Below are 15,615 nucleotides of genomic sequence, written 5' to 3' on the forward strand. Positions count from 1 at the left end.
AGAATCACAGATCTCAGATTCCCAGAGACTTAGATGCTTGGAACCATTCGTGCTCAGAATTTTGGCATCAGGGGTTCCTGTGCACACATCTTTGAGAACTGCATTCCCACCATAGCCAATTGTCAGTCCTCCAAGCTGAATGTTCCCTCTGAGAGAGAGTAGAGTGAGGAAAGTGGGAGCTAGAGCTAGCTGGGCTCTGCCAACAAGAGGCACCTCCAAGAGAAAACAGAGTAGCTAGGAGATCTTTGCCCTGCAAGGGGGGCGAGGAGAGGGAAGAGGAAGTAAGTATTAATCCCCATAATCCTCAAATTCACCCTTTGAAAGTAGAAAGCATGAGTATATCCAAGCATTACCAGTTGTGCTGAGAGGAATCGCATTCCAGCCATCAACACTCAGTCAGACTTGTACAAAGAGGACCCTCTCACCTTTGATGGTCTGGAAGGGCCAACTCCCCAACCCAGCAAAGACATCGAGCTGGGGGTTTAGGGGACCAGGAGCCTGGATTCTGGTCCAGGCTCTGCTAATAACTTCTTGGATGTTCTTTTTCTATCATTATTTTGTTTTTAATTTTGTTTTGTTGTTGTTGGTGGACAGCACTTTGAATCCACCAGCCGCTCGTTGGAAATCCTGTGGGGTAGTTCTGTTGGGTCGCTACAAGTTGGAATCGACTAGACGGCAACAGGAATGGGTTGCTTAAAATATACACAGCAAAACATATGCCAATTCAACCATATCTTCATGTACAGCTCGGTATCATTGACTATATTCTTTGAGTTGTGCAACCATTCTCACCCTCCTTTTCTGAATTGTTCCTCCCCCATTAGCATAAATTCACTGCCCACTAAGTTTCCTATCTAATCTTTCAAGTTGCTGTTGTCAATTTGATCCCATATAGGTAGATTTTGAAAAAGCACAATGCTTTACTAATTAAGCTAAATTATTGTTTGGTTTTAAGAAGACTTCAGGGAATATTTTTGGTTCGAGTTTTAAAGGTTATCTCAGGGCAATAGTTTCAGGGTTTTGTCCAGCCTCAATGGGTCCAGAAATTCTGAATTCCAAGAGAATTTGAAATTCTGTTCTGCATTTTCCCCCTTATGATAGAATCTTTGATCAAACTGTTCGATAATGGCAGCCAGGTACCATCCAGTTTTTCTGGCCTCATGGCCAAGGAGGCAGTGGTTCATGGAGACAAGTAGCCACACATTCCATATCCTCCACCTATTCCTGACTCCCCTTCTTCCTCTGCTGCTTCTGCCTTTTCTGCTGAAACGAACTGTTGCTGTGATGATATTATCGTGGCTTGGATGACTGCGTGCAAGCTTTTAAGACCTTTTGAGTATTCTTTTTTTTTTTTAATTTTTATTGTGCTTTAGGTGAATGAGTCGGAATCAACTCAATGGCACTGGGTTTGGTTTTTTTTTTTTTAGGTGAAAGTTTACAGCTCAAGTTAATTTCTCACAAAAATTTATATGCATATTGTTATGTGATCCTAGTTGCAATCCCTGTAATGTGAAAGCAGACTCCTGCTTTCCATCCTGAGTTTCCTGTGTCCATTCAACCAGCTCCTTTCCCTTTCTGCCTTCTCATCCTACCTCTGGACAGGAGCTGCCCATTTAGTCTCATGTATCTACTTGACCTAAGAAGCTCACTCTTCAAGAGTATTATTTTACGTTTTATAGTCCAGTCTAATCTTTGTCTGAAGAGTTGGCTACGGGAATGGCTTTAGTTCTGAGTTAACAGGTGTAGTGTTGTGGAGCCAGCAGTCCTCAGGCCCCTGATGTGAGTAGGTAGGGACCCTAGTGTCAAATGTCACGAATTTGCCACTGGCCCCTAGCTGTTCCAGCTGAAAATAGGCTTCAGGTATATATACTCTGTTCTACTGTGTTAGTGAGGGCCTTCGTGTATTAATAATCATTTTAACCAACTATGCTCTTATTGATTTTTGTCTATTTTGTGCTGTTTTCTATTTCATTACTTTCTGCATTTTTTTTTGTTATACTGCTTTTTTTGTTTGATGTCTTTACTTTTCTGTTTTAGTAAGTTGAAACCTTAAATCATGAATTTTCATCTTCTATTATATGCATTTGAAGCTAAAGCTTTCTCTATAAACACTGATATAGTTGCTTGTCAAAAGTTCTGATATATTTTCATTACCATTTGGTGCAAATATGTTCAATTTTGACACAGTGATTATTTGGAAGTATAGAGTTTAATATACAGACTGTTAGAGATTCTGTAACTATCATTTTGTTATTGAATTCTAGATTAATTCCATTGTGATCATGCTCTGAATATTTTCATCTTTTGAAACTTTTTTAGGTAACTATGAGATGGACTGATATAGTGGCTACAACAATGGGCTCAAACACAGCAATGATTGTGAGAATGGTGCAAGACTGGGCAGTATTTTGTTCAGTTGCACAGATAATCTCTACAAATCAGAACCAATTTGACAGCACCTAAAAACAATGGTTGATTTTGGTAAATTTTCCATGAGTCATTGAATGAAATAAATGACTAGGTGCTTTATAACAATCAAATGATCTATAAGAGGCAACATCCCTCACACAGTGAGGGATTTAATTTATAAATAGTAGAGTGTTTATCGGAGCCCTGGTGGCCCAGGGGTTACGAGCTTGGCTGCTAAACCAGGAAGTTGGCATTTTGAATCCACCAGCAGCTCCTTGGAAACCCTATGGGGCAATTCTACTCCATCCTGTATGGTCGTTATGAGTGGGAATTGGCTCGATGGGAATGGATTTGGTTTTGGTTTGGAAACAACACTTGTGGCACTTTTGCAGTCATTTGTGGACATGTGCTGAGTGGTGATAAATTGGGGTGTTCCATGATTAAACGCAGGGTCATACTTTTTATTCTATACTTTAATAGGATCTCTCCCCCATTAGTAACCCTCATATTAACCCAAAATACCCTAGGAGCATTAAACCTAACAATACTACCATACTTAACCCAACCTATTAATAACTTATGATCTACTAATATACTATGACTAATATGTATTATAGCCTTTATAGTAAAGATACCCCTATATGGTCTCCACCTATGACTACCAAAAGCTCATGTAGAAGCACCAATCGCAGGATCTATAGTATTAGCTGCCATCCTCTTAAAACTAGGGGGGTACGGGATACTACGAATTACTATCCTCCTGGATCCTCTAACAATGCACATATCTTACCCATTTCTCATACTATCACTATGCGGTATGGTCATGTCCAGTTCTAGCTGTTTGCGGCAAACAGATATAAAATCCCTGATCGCCTACTCTTCAGTCAGCCACATGGCCTTAGTAATCGTCGCTATCATGCTTCAAACACCATGAAGTTTTATAGGGGCACTTACCCTAATAATCGCCCATGGCTTAACTTCTTCAATACTCTTCTGCCTAGCAAATTCCAACTACGAGCGCATCCACAGCCGAACTATAATCTTAACACGAGGCCTACAAACTCTTCTCCCACTAATAGCTACATGATGACTATTGGCCAGCCTGATTAATATAGCTCCACCACCCACCATTAATCTAATTGGAGAACTACTCATTATTACAACATCATTTTCATGGTCCAATCTTACTAACTTTCCCATAGGACTGAATGTGTTAATGACCACAATATATACCCTCTATATAATAACCACAACTCAAGGAGGAGAAGCATCACACCACGCCAAATCTATTAAACCTTCATTTACCCGAGAGAATACCTTAATGGCCCTCCATCTTCTGCCTCTACTACTCCTCTCTCTAAATCCCAAGATTATCCTAGGACTAACATACTGCAGACATAGTTTAATCAAAACATTAGATTGTGAGTCTATTAATAAGAATTCAATCCTCTTTGTCTACCAAGAAAGAATTAAGGAACTGCTAATTCCTTACACCCCCGCCTAACAACGTGGCTTTCTTAACTTTTAAAGGGTAAGAGCTACCCATTAGTTTTAGGCACCAAAAAACTGGTGCAACTCCAGATAAAAGTAATTAACCTAATCTCAACTTTAACATTAATATCACTCATCACCCTAACCCTACCCATTATCGCAACATTACTACAAAACAACAAAATAAATTATTTTCCACATCTTATCAAAACAGCCGTAACTTACGCTTTCGTAATTAGCCTAATTCCAACTCTACTATTTATTCAATCTAACCAAGAAGCCTTTATTTCCAACTGACACTGAATAACAATTCATACCCTAAAATTCTCCCTAAGCTTTAAACTAGACTTCTTTTCCCTAATATTTATATCAATCGCACTTTTTATCACGTGATCAGTTATAGAATTTTCACTATGATATATACACTCAGATCCCTATATTAACCGCTTCTTCAAATATCTCCTGTTATTCTTGGTCACCATACTGATCTTAGTAAGCGCTAACAATTTACTCCAACTATTTATGGGCTGAGAAGGAGTTGGCATTATATCCTTCCTATTAATCAGCTGATGACATGGTCGAGCAGACTTTAACACAGCAGCCCTACAAGCAATACTTTATAACCGTATTGGCGATGTAGGTTTTATCATAATAATAGCCTGGTTCGTCATCCATCTAAATTCTTGAGAATTCCAACAAATCTTTTTAACTGACCCTAAAAACAGTACACTTCCACTACTCGGTCTTCTTCCAGCTTCAGCAGGAAAATCAGCCCAATTCGGACTTCATCTATGACTTCCATCAGCTATGGAAGGTCCCACCCCAGTATCGGCACTCCTTCACTCCAGCACAATAGTTATAGCCGGAGTGTTCACTCTTATCCGCTTTCACCAACTTATAGAAAACAACCCCACTATCCAAACTTTAACACTATGCCTAGGAGCCATCACCACTCTATTTACGACTACCTGCGCTCTCACACAAAATAATATCAAAAAAATTATTGCACTCTCCACTTCCAGCCAACTAGGCCTAATAATGGTAACTATTGGAATTAATCAACCATATCTAGCCTTCATCCACATATGCACACACGCATTCTTCAAAGCAATACTATTCCTATCCTCTGGTTCTATCATCCACAATTTAAACAACGAACAAGACATTCGCAAAATAGGGAGACTCTACAAAACAATGCCCATTACTTCAACAGCCATCATTATTGGCAGTTTAGCACTCACCGGTATACCATTCCTAACAGGATTCTACTCAAAAGACCCAATCATTGAAGCTGCTAACATATCCTACACTAACACCTGAGCACTATTAATTACCCTCATTCCTGTATCCATAACGGCAAGTTGCAACACCCGAATTATTTTCTTTGCTCTCCTCTGACAACCACGATACTCTACACTAACCCAAATTAATGAAAACAACCCATACTTCCTTAATCCTATTAAACGACTAATGCTAGGCAGTATTTTCATGGGCTTTATCATCTCGATAAATACTATCCCACACACAACACCCCAAACAACCATAACTCCGTATTTAAAACTTACAGCCCTAGCAGTTACTCTACTAGGATTTACAGCAGCAATAGAACTTAATAACATAACACGCAACTTGATGTTTAAACAACCATCACGTGCACACAAATTTTCAAATACGCTAGGATATTACCCGACTATCATCCATCGGATTCTACCCTATCTAGGCCTTACTATAAGCCAAAACCTAGCAATAACTATTATAGACTTAATTTGACTAGAAAAAATAATTCCCAAAAATCTAATAACCATGCAAAAAACAGCCGCCAGCCTGGTATCCAACCAAAAAGGCCTAATAAAACCCTATTCCCTATCATTCCTCCTATCAATTACACTAGGCTTACTAATTGCCCTATAGCACTTTCGAGTAACCTCAATAACGATAAAAATACTAACAAACAACATTCACCAGCCAAAGTCAAAAACCAAAACCCATAACTATATAAAGACGCTCCCCCAGAATAATCCTCACGTACGCACTCAACAACCCCTTCGCTAAAAACTATAAAACCTTCTAAACCACCAAAATAAAAACCCACTAACTCGTACTCACCACTAAATAACCACATAATTATAGAAATCTCCATTAACAGACCTACCAAAAATGCACTCAAAACTACAACATTTGATCCCCAAGTTTCAGGATACTCTTCAGTAGCCATGGCAGTAGTATAACCAAAAACTACCATCATCCCACCTAAATATACTAAAAATACAACCAACCCTAAGAAGGACCCTCCAGAACTCACAATAATTCCACATCCTAAACCTCCACTCACAACTAAACTCATTTCCCCATAAACAGGAGAAGGCTTAGATGAAAAACCAATAAAACCTACTACATAAAGCACACTCATAACAAAAACAATATACATCATTATTTCCACATGGACTCTTACCATGACTAACGATCTGAAAAACCATCGTTGTATTTCAACTACAGAAATAACCAATTAATGATCCACATCCGAAAATCTCACCCCCTGTTTAAAATCATCAATAAATCTTTCATTGATCTACCTACCCCATCCAACATCTCAATATGATGAAATTTCGGCTCACTACTAGGAGCATGCCTGGTTGCCCAAATCCTAATAGGACTATTCTTAGCCATACACTATGCACCCGACACAATAACTGCATTTTCGTCTATATCCCATACCTGCCGGGACGTCAACTATGGCTGGATTATTCGACAACTACACTCCAACGGAGCATCCATCTTCTTCCTCTGCCTGTATGCACACATTGGAAGAAATATCTATTATGGATCTTACCTCTACTCAGAAACCTGAAACACTGGCATTATACTACTATTAATTACCATAGCTACTGCTTTCATAGGATATGTTCTCCCGTGAGGACAAATATCATTTTGGGGAGCAACTGTAATTACTAACCTCTTCTCAGCAATCCCTTACATCGGCACAGACCTAGTAGAGTGAATCTGAGGAGGCTTTTCAGTAGACAAGGCAACTCTAAAACGATTTTTCGCTCTTCACTTCATCCTTCCATTTGCCGCAGTTGCACTAGCAGGAGTACACCTAACCTTCCTTCATGAAACAGGCTGAAACAACCCACTAGACCTCACCTCAGACTCAGATAAAATCCCCTTTCATCCATACTATACTATTAAAGATCTCTTAGGACTACTTATCCTAATCCTACTTCTTCTACTCTTAGCCCTAGTATCTCCAGACACACTAGGAGACCCTGATAACTATATGCCAGCCGACCCACTAAATACTCCCCCACACATCAAACCAGAGTGATACTTTCTCTTTGCTTACGCCATTCTACGATCTATTCCAAATAAACTAGGAGGCGTCTTAGCCCTATTCCTATCAATCCTAATCCTAGGATTAATGCCACTACTCCACACATCCAAATATCGAAGTATAATACTCCGACCTCTCAGCCAGGTCCTATTCTGAGCTCTAACAATAGACCTACTAATACTTACATGAATTGGCAGCCAACCAGTAGAATACCCTTACACCGCTATCAGTCAAATAGCCTCAATCCTATACTTCTTTATTATTCTGATCTTCCTACCAATTGCAGGAATAATCGAAAACTATCTCATTAAATAATCCTTATAGTATAAGACATTACAATGGTCTTGTAAACCATAAATGAAAATCATTTTCTAAGGATATTCAGGGAACAGGCCCACTTACCTCGCTATCAATACCCAAAACTGAAATTCTTCCTAAACTATTCCCTGCAAGCAAGCCAACCCACTATGTACATCGTGCATTAAATGCTTGTCCCCATACATAATGATATATAATACTAACTATGTTTAATCTTACATAGACCATACTATGTATAATCGCGCATTACACTATTTACCCCATGCTTATAAGCAAGTACTGTTTAGTCAATGTATCAAGTCATCTCATGTAAACTCCCAGGTCATGTCTTAACCCATGGATATTATTCACCTACGATAAACCATAGTCTTACATAGCACATTTAAGTCCTTGGTCGTACATAGCACATCACTGAGAAATCTCTAGTCACCATGCATATCACCTCCAACGGTTGTATCTTGACTACCTACCTCGGAGGAACCATCAACCCACCCATCTTCGTGTCCCTCTTCTCGCTCCGGGCCCATCAATTGTGGGGGTTTCTATACTAGATCTATACCTGTCATCTGGTTCTTTCTTCAGGACCATCTCACCTAAAATCGCCCATTCTTTCCTCTTAAATAAGACATCTCGATGGATTAATGACTAATCAGCCCATGATCATAACATAACTGTGGTGTCATGCATTTGGCATCTTTTTAATTTGGGGGATGCTGTGATTCAGCTATGGCCGTCTGAGGCCCTAACACAGTCAAGCAACTTGTAGCTGAGCTTGAATTGAGTATTAAGATCTGGCACGGTACTATATGGGATACTATTCAGTCAATGCTCGGAGGACATAGAATTTTTTTAACCCAAATTCCCAATGTACGCGCGTACGCATACGCATACGCATACGCATAACCACTATGTAACTATCTATTACAAACCCCCCTTAACCCCCTTAGTTACTCTTAACTCAATTTCTATAGGTATATTTTTTTGTCCTGTCAACCCCCAAAAGCAAGACTATACCATAGATGAAACAAAGAGCATAAATGGGAGGCATAACTAGTTACATAGGAGCGAAAGCAAATTCCTTTGCCTTCAATACCAACGTATTACTTAAAAAAATTTATTTTCTTTTCAAGAGCCATGTTCCTAGATTTGAAAAAAAAACCCCGGAGACGCATTTCTTGGAAAATCTTACCCCACCTCGTTAATGTAGCTTAAAACAAAAGCAAGGTACTGAAAATACCTAGACGAGTTAACCTAACTCCATAAACAACAAAGGTTTGGTCCCAGCCTTCTTATTGGTTATTAGGAAACTTATACATGCAAGTATCCGCCCGCCAGTGAATACGCCTTCTAAATCATTACTGATCAAAGAGAGCTGGCATCAAGCACACACTCCAAATGTAGCTCATGACGCCTCGCCTAGCCACGCCCCCACGGGAAACAGCAGTAGTAAATATTTAGCAATTAACAAAAGTTAGACTAAGTTATCCTAACAAAGGACTGGTCAATTTCGTGCCAGCAACCGCGGCCATACGATTAGTCCAAATTAATAAGCACACGGCGTAAAGCGTATTAAAAGAAACAAGAAAATAAAGTAAAATCTTATACAAGCTGTTAAAAGCTCAAGATAAGACATAAATAACCTACGAAAGTGACTTTAATAATCCTAAACATGCGGTAGCTAGGGTACAAACTGAGATTAGATACCTCACTATGCCTAGCTCTAAACTTTGATAGCTACCTTTACAAAGCTATCCGCCAGAGAACTACTAGCCAGAGCTTAAAACTTAAAGGACTTGGCGGTGCTTTATATCCACCTAGGGGAGCCTGTCTCGTAACCGATGAAACCCGATATACCTTACCGTCACTTGCTAATTCAGTCCATATACCACCATCTTCAGCAAACCCCTATAGGGCACCAAAGTGAGCTTAATTATAACCCATAAAAAAGTTAGGCAGAGGTGTCTCCTACGTGACGGTCAAAGATGGGGTACATTTTCTATTATAGAACAGATAAACGAATATCACCCTGAAACGAGTGATTGAAGGCTAATTTAGTAGTAAACTAAGAATAGAGAGCTTAATTGAACTAGGCCATGAAGCGCGTACACACCGCCCGTCACTCTCCTCAAGTACTTCCATATCAGACAACCATATTACGGATTAAAACAAATACGAGAGGAGACAAGTCGTAACAAGGTAAGCGTACTGGAAAGTGTGCTTGGGTAACTCAAAGTGTAGCTTAACAAAAAGCATCTGGCTTACACCTAGAAGACCTCATTCACAATGATCACTTTGAACTAAATCTAGCCCTACCAATTTTACACACAACTCTCACACCATATTAAATTAAAACATTTACTTACCAAAAAGTATAGGAGATAGAAGTTTTACTAAGGCGCAATAGAGACAGTACCGCAAGGGAATGATGAAAGATAATTTAATAGTAAAAAACAGCAAGGATTAACCCCTTTACCTTTTGCATAATGAATTAACTAGAAAAAATCTGACATAGAGAACTGTAGCCAGAAACCCCGAAACCAGACGAGCTATCTGATAGTAATCCCTAGGATCAATTCATCTATGTGGCAAAATAGTGAAAAAACTTGCAGATGGAGGTGAAATACCAATCGAGCCTGATGATAGCTGGTTGTCCAGAAACAGAATTTCAGTTCTACCTAAAATTTACCACAAAAACAAAGCAATTCCGATGTAAATTTTAGAGATATTCAAAAGGAGTACAGCTCTTTTGACCAAGGATACAACCTTAACTAGTGAGTAAATTTGCCATTAATTCCATAGTTGGCTTGGAAGCAGCCATCAATTAAGAAAGCGTTAAAGCTCAACAACAAATCAAACTAAAAAAATCTCAAAATTAATCAATGACCTCCTAAATATAATACTGGACCAATCTATATAAATAGAAGAAATAATGTTAGTATAAGTAATAAGAAATATTTCTCCCTGCACAAGCTTATATCAGATCGGATGCCCACTGATAGTTAACAATCAAATAATTAAATACAAAAATAAAACTTTTATTACACTGACTGTTAATCCAACACAGGTGTGCTTAAGGGAAAGATTAAAAGAAGTAAAAGGAACTCGGCAAACATTAACCCCGCCTGTTTACCAAAAACATCACCTCGAGCATTACTAGTATTCGAGGCACTGCCTGCCCAGTGACCAAGTGTTAAACGGCCGCGCTACTCTGACCGTGCAAAGGTAGCATAATCATTTAATCATTTGTTCCTTAATTGGGGACTTGTATGAATGGCCACACGAGGGTTTGACTGTCTCTTTCTTCTAATCAATGAAATTGACCTTCTCGTGAAGAGGCGAGAATAAACATATAAGACGAGAAGACCCTATGGAGCTTAAATTAACTAATTTAATTGCTACCCTATAAGTCTACAAGATACAACTAAGTAGCATGATAAATTAACAATTTTGGTTGGGGTGACCTCGGAGAAGAAAAAAACCTCCGAATGATATTCTAATTCAGACTCTACAAGTCAAAATTTACTAATCACTTATTGACCAAATATATATATTGACCCAATAGTTGATCAACGGAACAAGTTACCCTAGGGATAACAGCGCAATCCTACTCTAGAGTCCCTATCGACAGCAGGGTTTACGACCTCGATGTTGGATCAGGACATCCTAATGGTGCAGCCACTATTAAGGGTTCGTTTGTTCGACGATTAAAGTCCTACGTGATCTGAATTCAGACCGGAGCAATCCAGGTCGGTTTCTATCTATAGTTTATTTCCTCCGGTACGAAAGGACAGAAGAAATGAGGCCAATCTTACCAAGACGCCTTCAGCCAAATTTATGAATAAATCTCAATTTAAATAAGCTAAACTACCCAATCCAAGAACAGGATTTGTTAAGATAGCAAAGATTGGTCACTGCATAAAACTTAAGCCTTTACTCACAGAGGTTCAACCCCTCTTCTTAACAATGTTCTTAATTAACATCCTAACAGTAACCCTACCCATTCTCCTAGCAGTAGCCTTCCTTACCCTAGTTGAACAAAAGGCCTTAGGCTATATACAACTTCGTGGCCCCAATGTAGTAGGACCCTATGGCCTCCTTCAACCTGTTGCAGACGCAATCAAACTGTTTACCAAAGAACCTATCTACCCACAAACCTCTTCAAAATTCCTATTTACCATTGCCCCAATCCTAGCCTTAACCTTAGCCCTAACCGTATGAGTCCCTCTTCCAATACCATATCCTCTAATCAACTTAAATCTAAGCCTACTATTTATTCTCGCAATATCAAGTCTGATAGTCTATTCCATCCTATGATCAGGCTGAGCATCAAATTCAAAATATGCTCTCATAGGAGCTTTACGAGCAGTAGCCCAAACCGTTTCCTATGAAGTCTCCGTAACAACTATTATCTTATCAATAGTACTAATAAATGGATCCTTCACATTAACTACCTTCGCTACAACACAAGAACATCTATGACTAATCTTTCCTATATGACCTCTAGCAATGATATGATTCATATCAACCTTAGCAGAAACTAACCGAGCCCCATTTGACCTAACTGAAGGAGAATCAGAATTAGTTTCTGGCTTCAACGTCGAATATTCGGCCAGCCCTTTTGCCCTATTTTTTATAGCTGAATACGCTAATATTATTATAATAAATGCCCTCACTGTAATTCTATTCCTAGGAACCTCTTATAACCCCCAAGCACCAGAAATCAGTACTATTAACTTCGTCGTAAAAACTATTATTCTAACTATCTGCTTTTTATGAGTACGAGCATCCTATCCACGATTCCGATATGACCAACTAATACATCTCCTCTGAAAAAATTTCCTTCCATTAACCCTAGCCCTATGCGTGTGACATATTTCAATTCTAATCTCACTGCCATGTATTCCACCACAAATATAGAAATATGTCTGACAAAAGAGTTACTTTGATAGAGTAAGCTATAGAGGTCTAACCCTCTTATTTCTAGAACTACAGGAATCGAACCTAAACTTGAGAATTCAAAAATCTCAGTGCTACCAATTACACTACATCCTACTAGTAACATCCTACTAGTAAGGTCAGCTAAATTAAGCTATCGGGCCCATACCCCGAAAATGTCGGCTCACACCCTTCCCGTACTAATAAACCCACTAGCTCTCAGCCTAATCCTAACAACACTATTCACAGGAACACTAGTTACTATACTAAGCTCCCATTGATTAACAGCCTGAATAGGACTAGAAATGAATATACTTGCTATAATTCCTATTCTAATAAAAACAGCCAACCCACGATCCACAGAAGCCGCTATAAAATACTTTATAACCCAAGCTACAGCATCCATGATGCTCATAATAGCTTTAACAATTAACTTAATACACTCAGGACAATGGTCAATTACAAAAATGACTAACCCTGTAGCATCAAATGTAGCATTAATAGCCCTAATAATTAAACTAGGCTCAGCCCCATTCCACTTCTGAGTTCCAGAGATAACACAAGGAGTTGAACTTACACCAGGAATGATCTTGCTAACCTGACAAAAATTAGCACCACTATCACTACTATATCAAATAGCCACCTACGCCAATACTAACTTAATCTGCCTCTCTGGCCTACTCTCAATCTTAGTTGGAGGATGAGGAGGCCTAAACCAAACACAACTACGAAAAATCTTAGCCTACTCATCAATCTCCCACATAGGCTGAATACTCATTATCTTAACCTTTAACCCCACCCTCACCCTTCTAAATCTAATCATCTACATTTTACTAACACTATCTACCTTTATAATTCTAACAAACACCTTCACAACCTCAATATCATCTCTAACCCTTCTATGAAATAAAACACCCGCAATAACCATTATACTTACAACTACCCTACTATCCTTAGGAGGACTACCCCCACTATCAGGATTCATACCTAAATAACTCATCATCCACGAACTAACCAAAAACGACAGTATTGTTATACCAATGGCCATTATAGCACTACTAAATATGTACTTCTACATATGACTAATCTATTCCTCATCACTTACAATTTTCCCATCCACAAACAATATAAAAATAACCTGACAATTTACCAACACCAAACACACAATAATACTACCTACCCTAATTATCCTCTCTAACATACTACTTCCCCTAACCCCAATCATTTCAGTGCTGGAATAGGAATTTAGGTTAAATAGACCAAGAGCCTTCAAAGCTCCAAGCAAGTATATTATACTTAACTCCTGAAATAAGGACTGCAAGATATCACCTTACATCAACTGAATGCAAATCAGACGCTTTAACTAAACTAAGCCCTTCTAGATTGGAGGGCTTCAATCCCACGAAAACCTTAGTTAACAACTAAACGCCCTGATCAACTGGCTTCAATCTACTTCTCCCGCCTTGGGGGGGGGGGGAGGGGAAGGAGGGAGAAGCCCCGGCAGAATTGAAGCTGCTTCTTCGAATTTGCAGTTCGACATGTTTACATTTCCAGACCTGGCAAAATGAGATTACCTTCTGTGTTTAGATTTACAGTCTAATGCTTACTCAACCATTTTACCTATGTTTGCTAATCGCTGACTATATTCAACAAACCACAAAGATATCGGAACACTGTATCTACTATTTGGTGCTTGAGCTGGCATAGTAGGGACTGCTCTTAGTATCCTAATTCGGGCAGAACTAGGTCAACCGGGCTCTCTTCTTGGAGACGACCAGATCTATAATGTCATTGTTACAGCACACGCCTTCGTAATGATCTTCTTCATAGTTATACCAATCATAATTGGGGGCTTCGGAAACTGGTTAATTCCACTTATAATTGGGGCACCTGATATAGCTTTTCCTCGAATAAACAATATGAGTTTTTGACTACTGCCTCCATCCTTCCTGCTACTTTTAGCATCTTCTACAGTAGAAGCTGGGGCAGGCACTGGCTGAACTGTATATCCTCCCCTGGCAGGAAACCTAGCCCATGCAGGAGCTTCCGTAGATTTAACAATCTTTTCACTCCACCTTGCAGGAGTATCCTCTATTCTAAGTGCAATTAATTTTATTACTACTATTATCAACATGAAACCTCCAGCCATATCTCAGTACCACATACCTTTATTCGTATGATCCATTTTAGTAACAGCTGTCCTCCTTCTCCTGTCCCTCCCAGTTCTAGCAGCAGGTATTACTATACTACTAACGGTTCGCAACCTTAATACTACTTTCTTTGACCCTGCGGGAGGAGAAGACCCAATTCTCTATCAACATCTGTTCTGATTTTTTGGGCACCCCGAAGTCTATATTCTAATTCTCCCAGGTTTTGGAATAGTCTCTCATATCGTTACATATTATTCGGGGAAAAAAGAGCCTTTTGGCTATATAGGAATGGTATGAGCTATAATATCAATTGGCTTCCTAGGGTTTATTGTATGAGCCCACCATATATTCACCGTAGGTATAGACGTTGATACCCGAGCTTACTTTACATCAGCTACTATAATTATTGCCATTCCAACTGGCGTAAAAGTCTTTAGCTGACTAGCCACTATTCACGGCGGCAATTTCCCAGCTGAAGTCGGAAAAAACCCACTTGTTTAAGCTCTCATACTATAAACAAGTGTCTCTTTCATGGTATATTTGGTGCCACACTTTTTTGTGTGTATTTGTGTGTTTTTTTTTTTTTGTTATTTCTCTGTTTAAAATGGCCCCTGAAGGATAGTCTTGAAGTGCTGATAATGTTCTCAAGTGCAAGAAAGCTGCAATGCTCTTTACAAAGAAACTGATTGTGTGAGATAAGCTTCATTCAAACATGAGTTATAGCACAGCTGGCTGTGAGTTCAGGGTTAATGTTAAGTAAACTGTCTTTGAACAGAAACACACATAAAATGAGGCTATGTATTGATCAGTTGATGAAAATATTGTGAGCACAGGCTCTCAGAACCCCAACCTATTATTTCCCTGAGGCATAATGGTACAGTACGCACTAATTCAGTGTGTGGGGCAACTTTATAGAAGATAACTACTAAGAATAAGAAGAATTGACTGCAGTTAATATAAATGTTGTCAGTCCAAGCTGCA

General features: G+C 39.1%; 1 pseudogene; it reads left to right on the plus strand.

Moving 5' to 3' along the window:
• Window positions 1–2,849: 2,849 nt before the first annotated feature.
• On the plus strand, window positions 2,850–5,811 carry LOC135232742 (NADH-ubiquinone oxidoreductase chain 5-like; annotated as a pseudogene).
• Window positions 5,812–15,615: the final 9,804 nt, after the last annotated feature.

The sequence above is a fragment of the Loxodonta africana genome, chromosome 11 (assembly GCF_030014295.1).
Source record: "Loxodonta africana isolate mLoxAfr1 chromosome 11, mLoxAfr1.hap2, whole genome shotgun sequence".
NCBI lineage: Eukaryota > Metazoa > Chordata > Mammalia > Proboscidea > Elephantidae > Loxodonta > Loxodonta africana.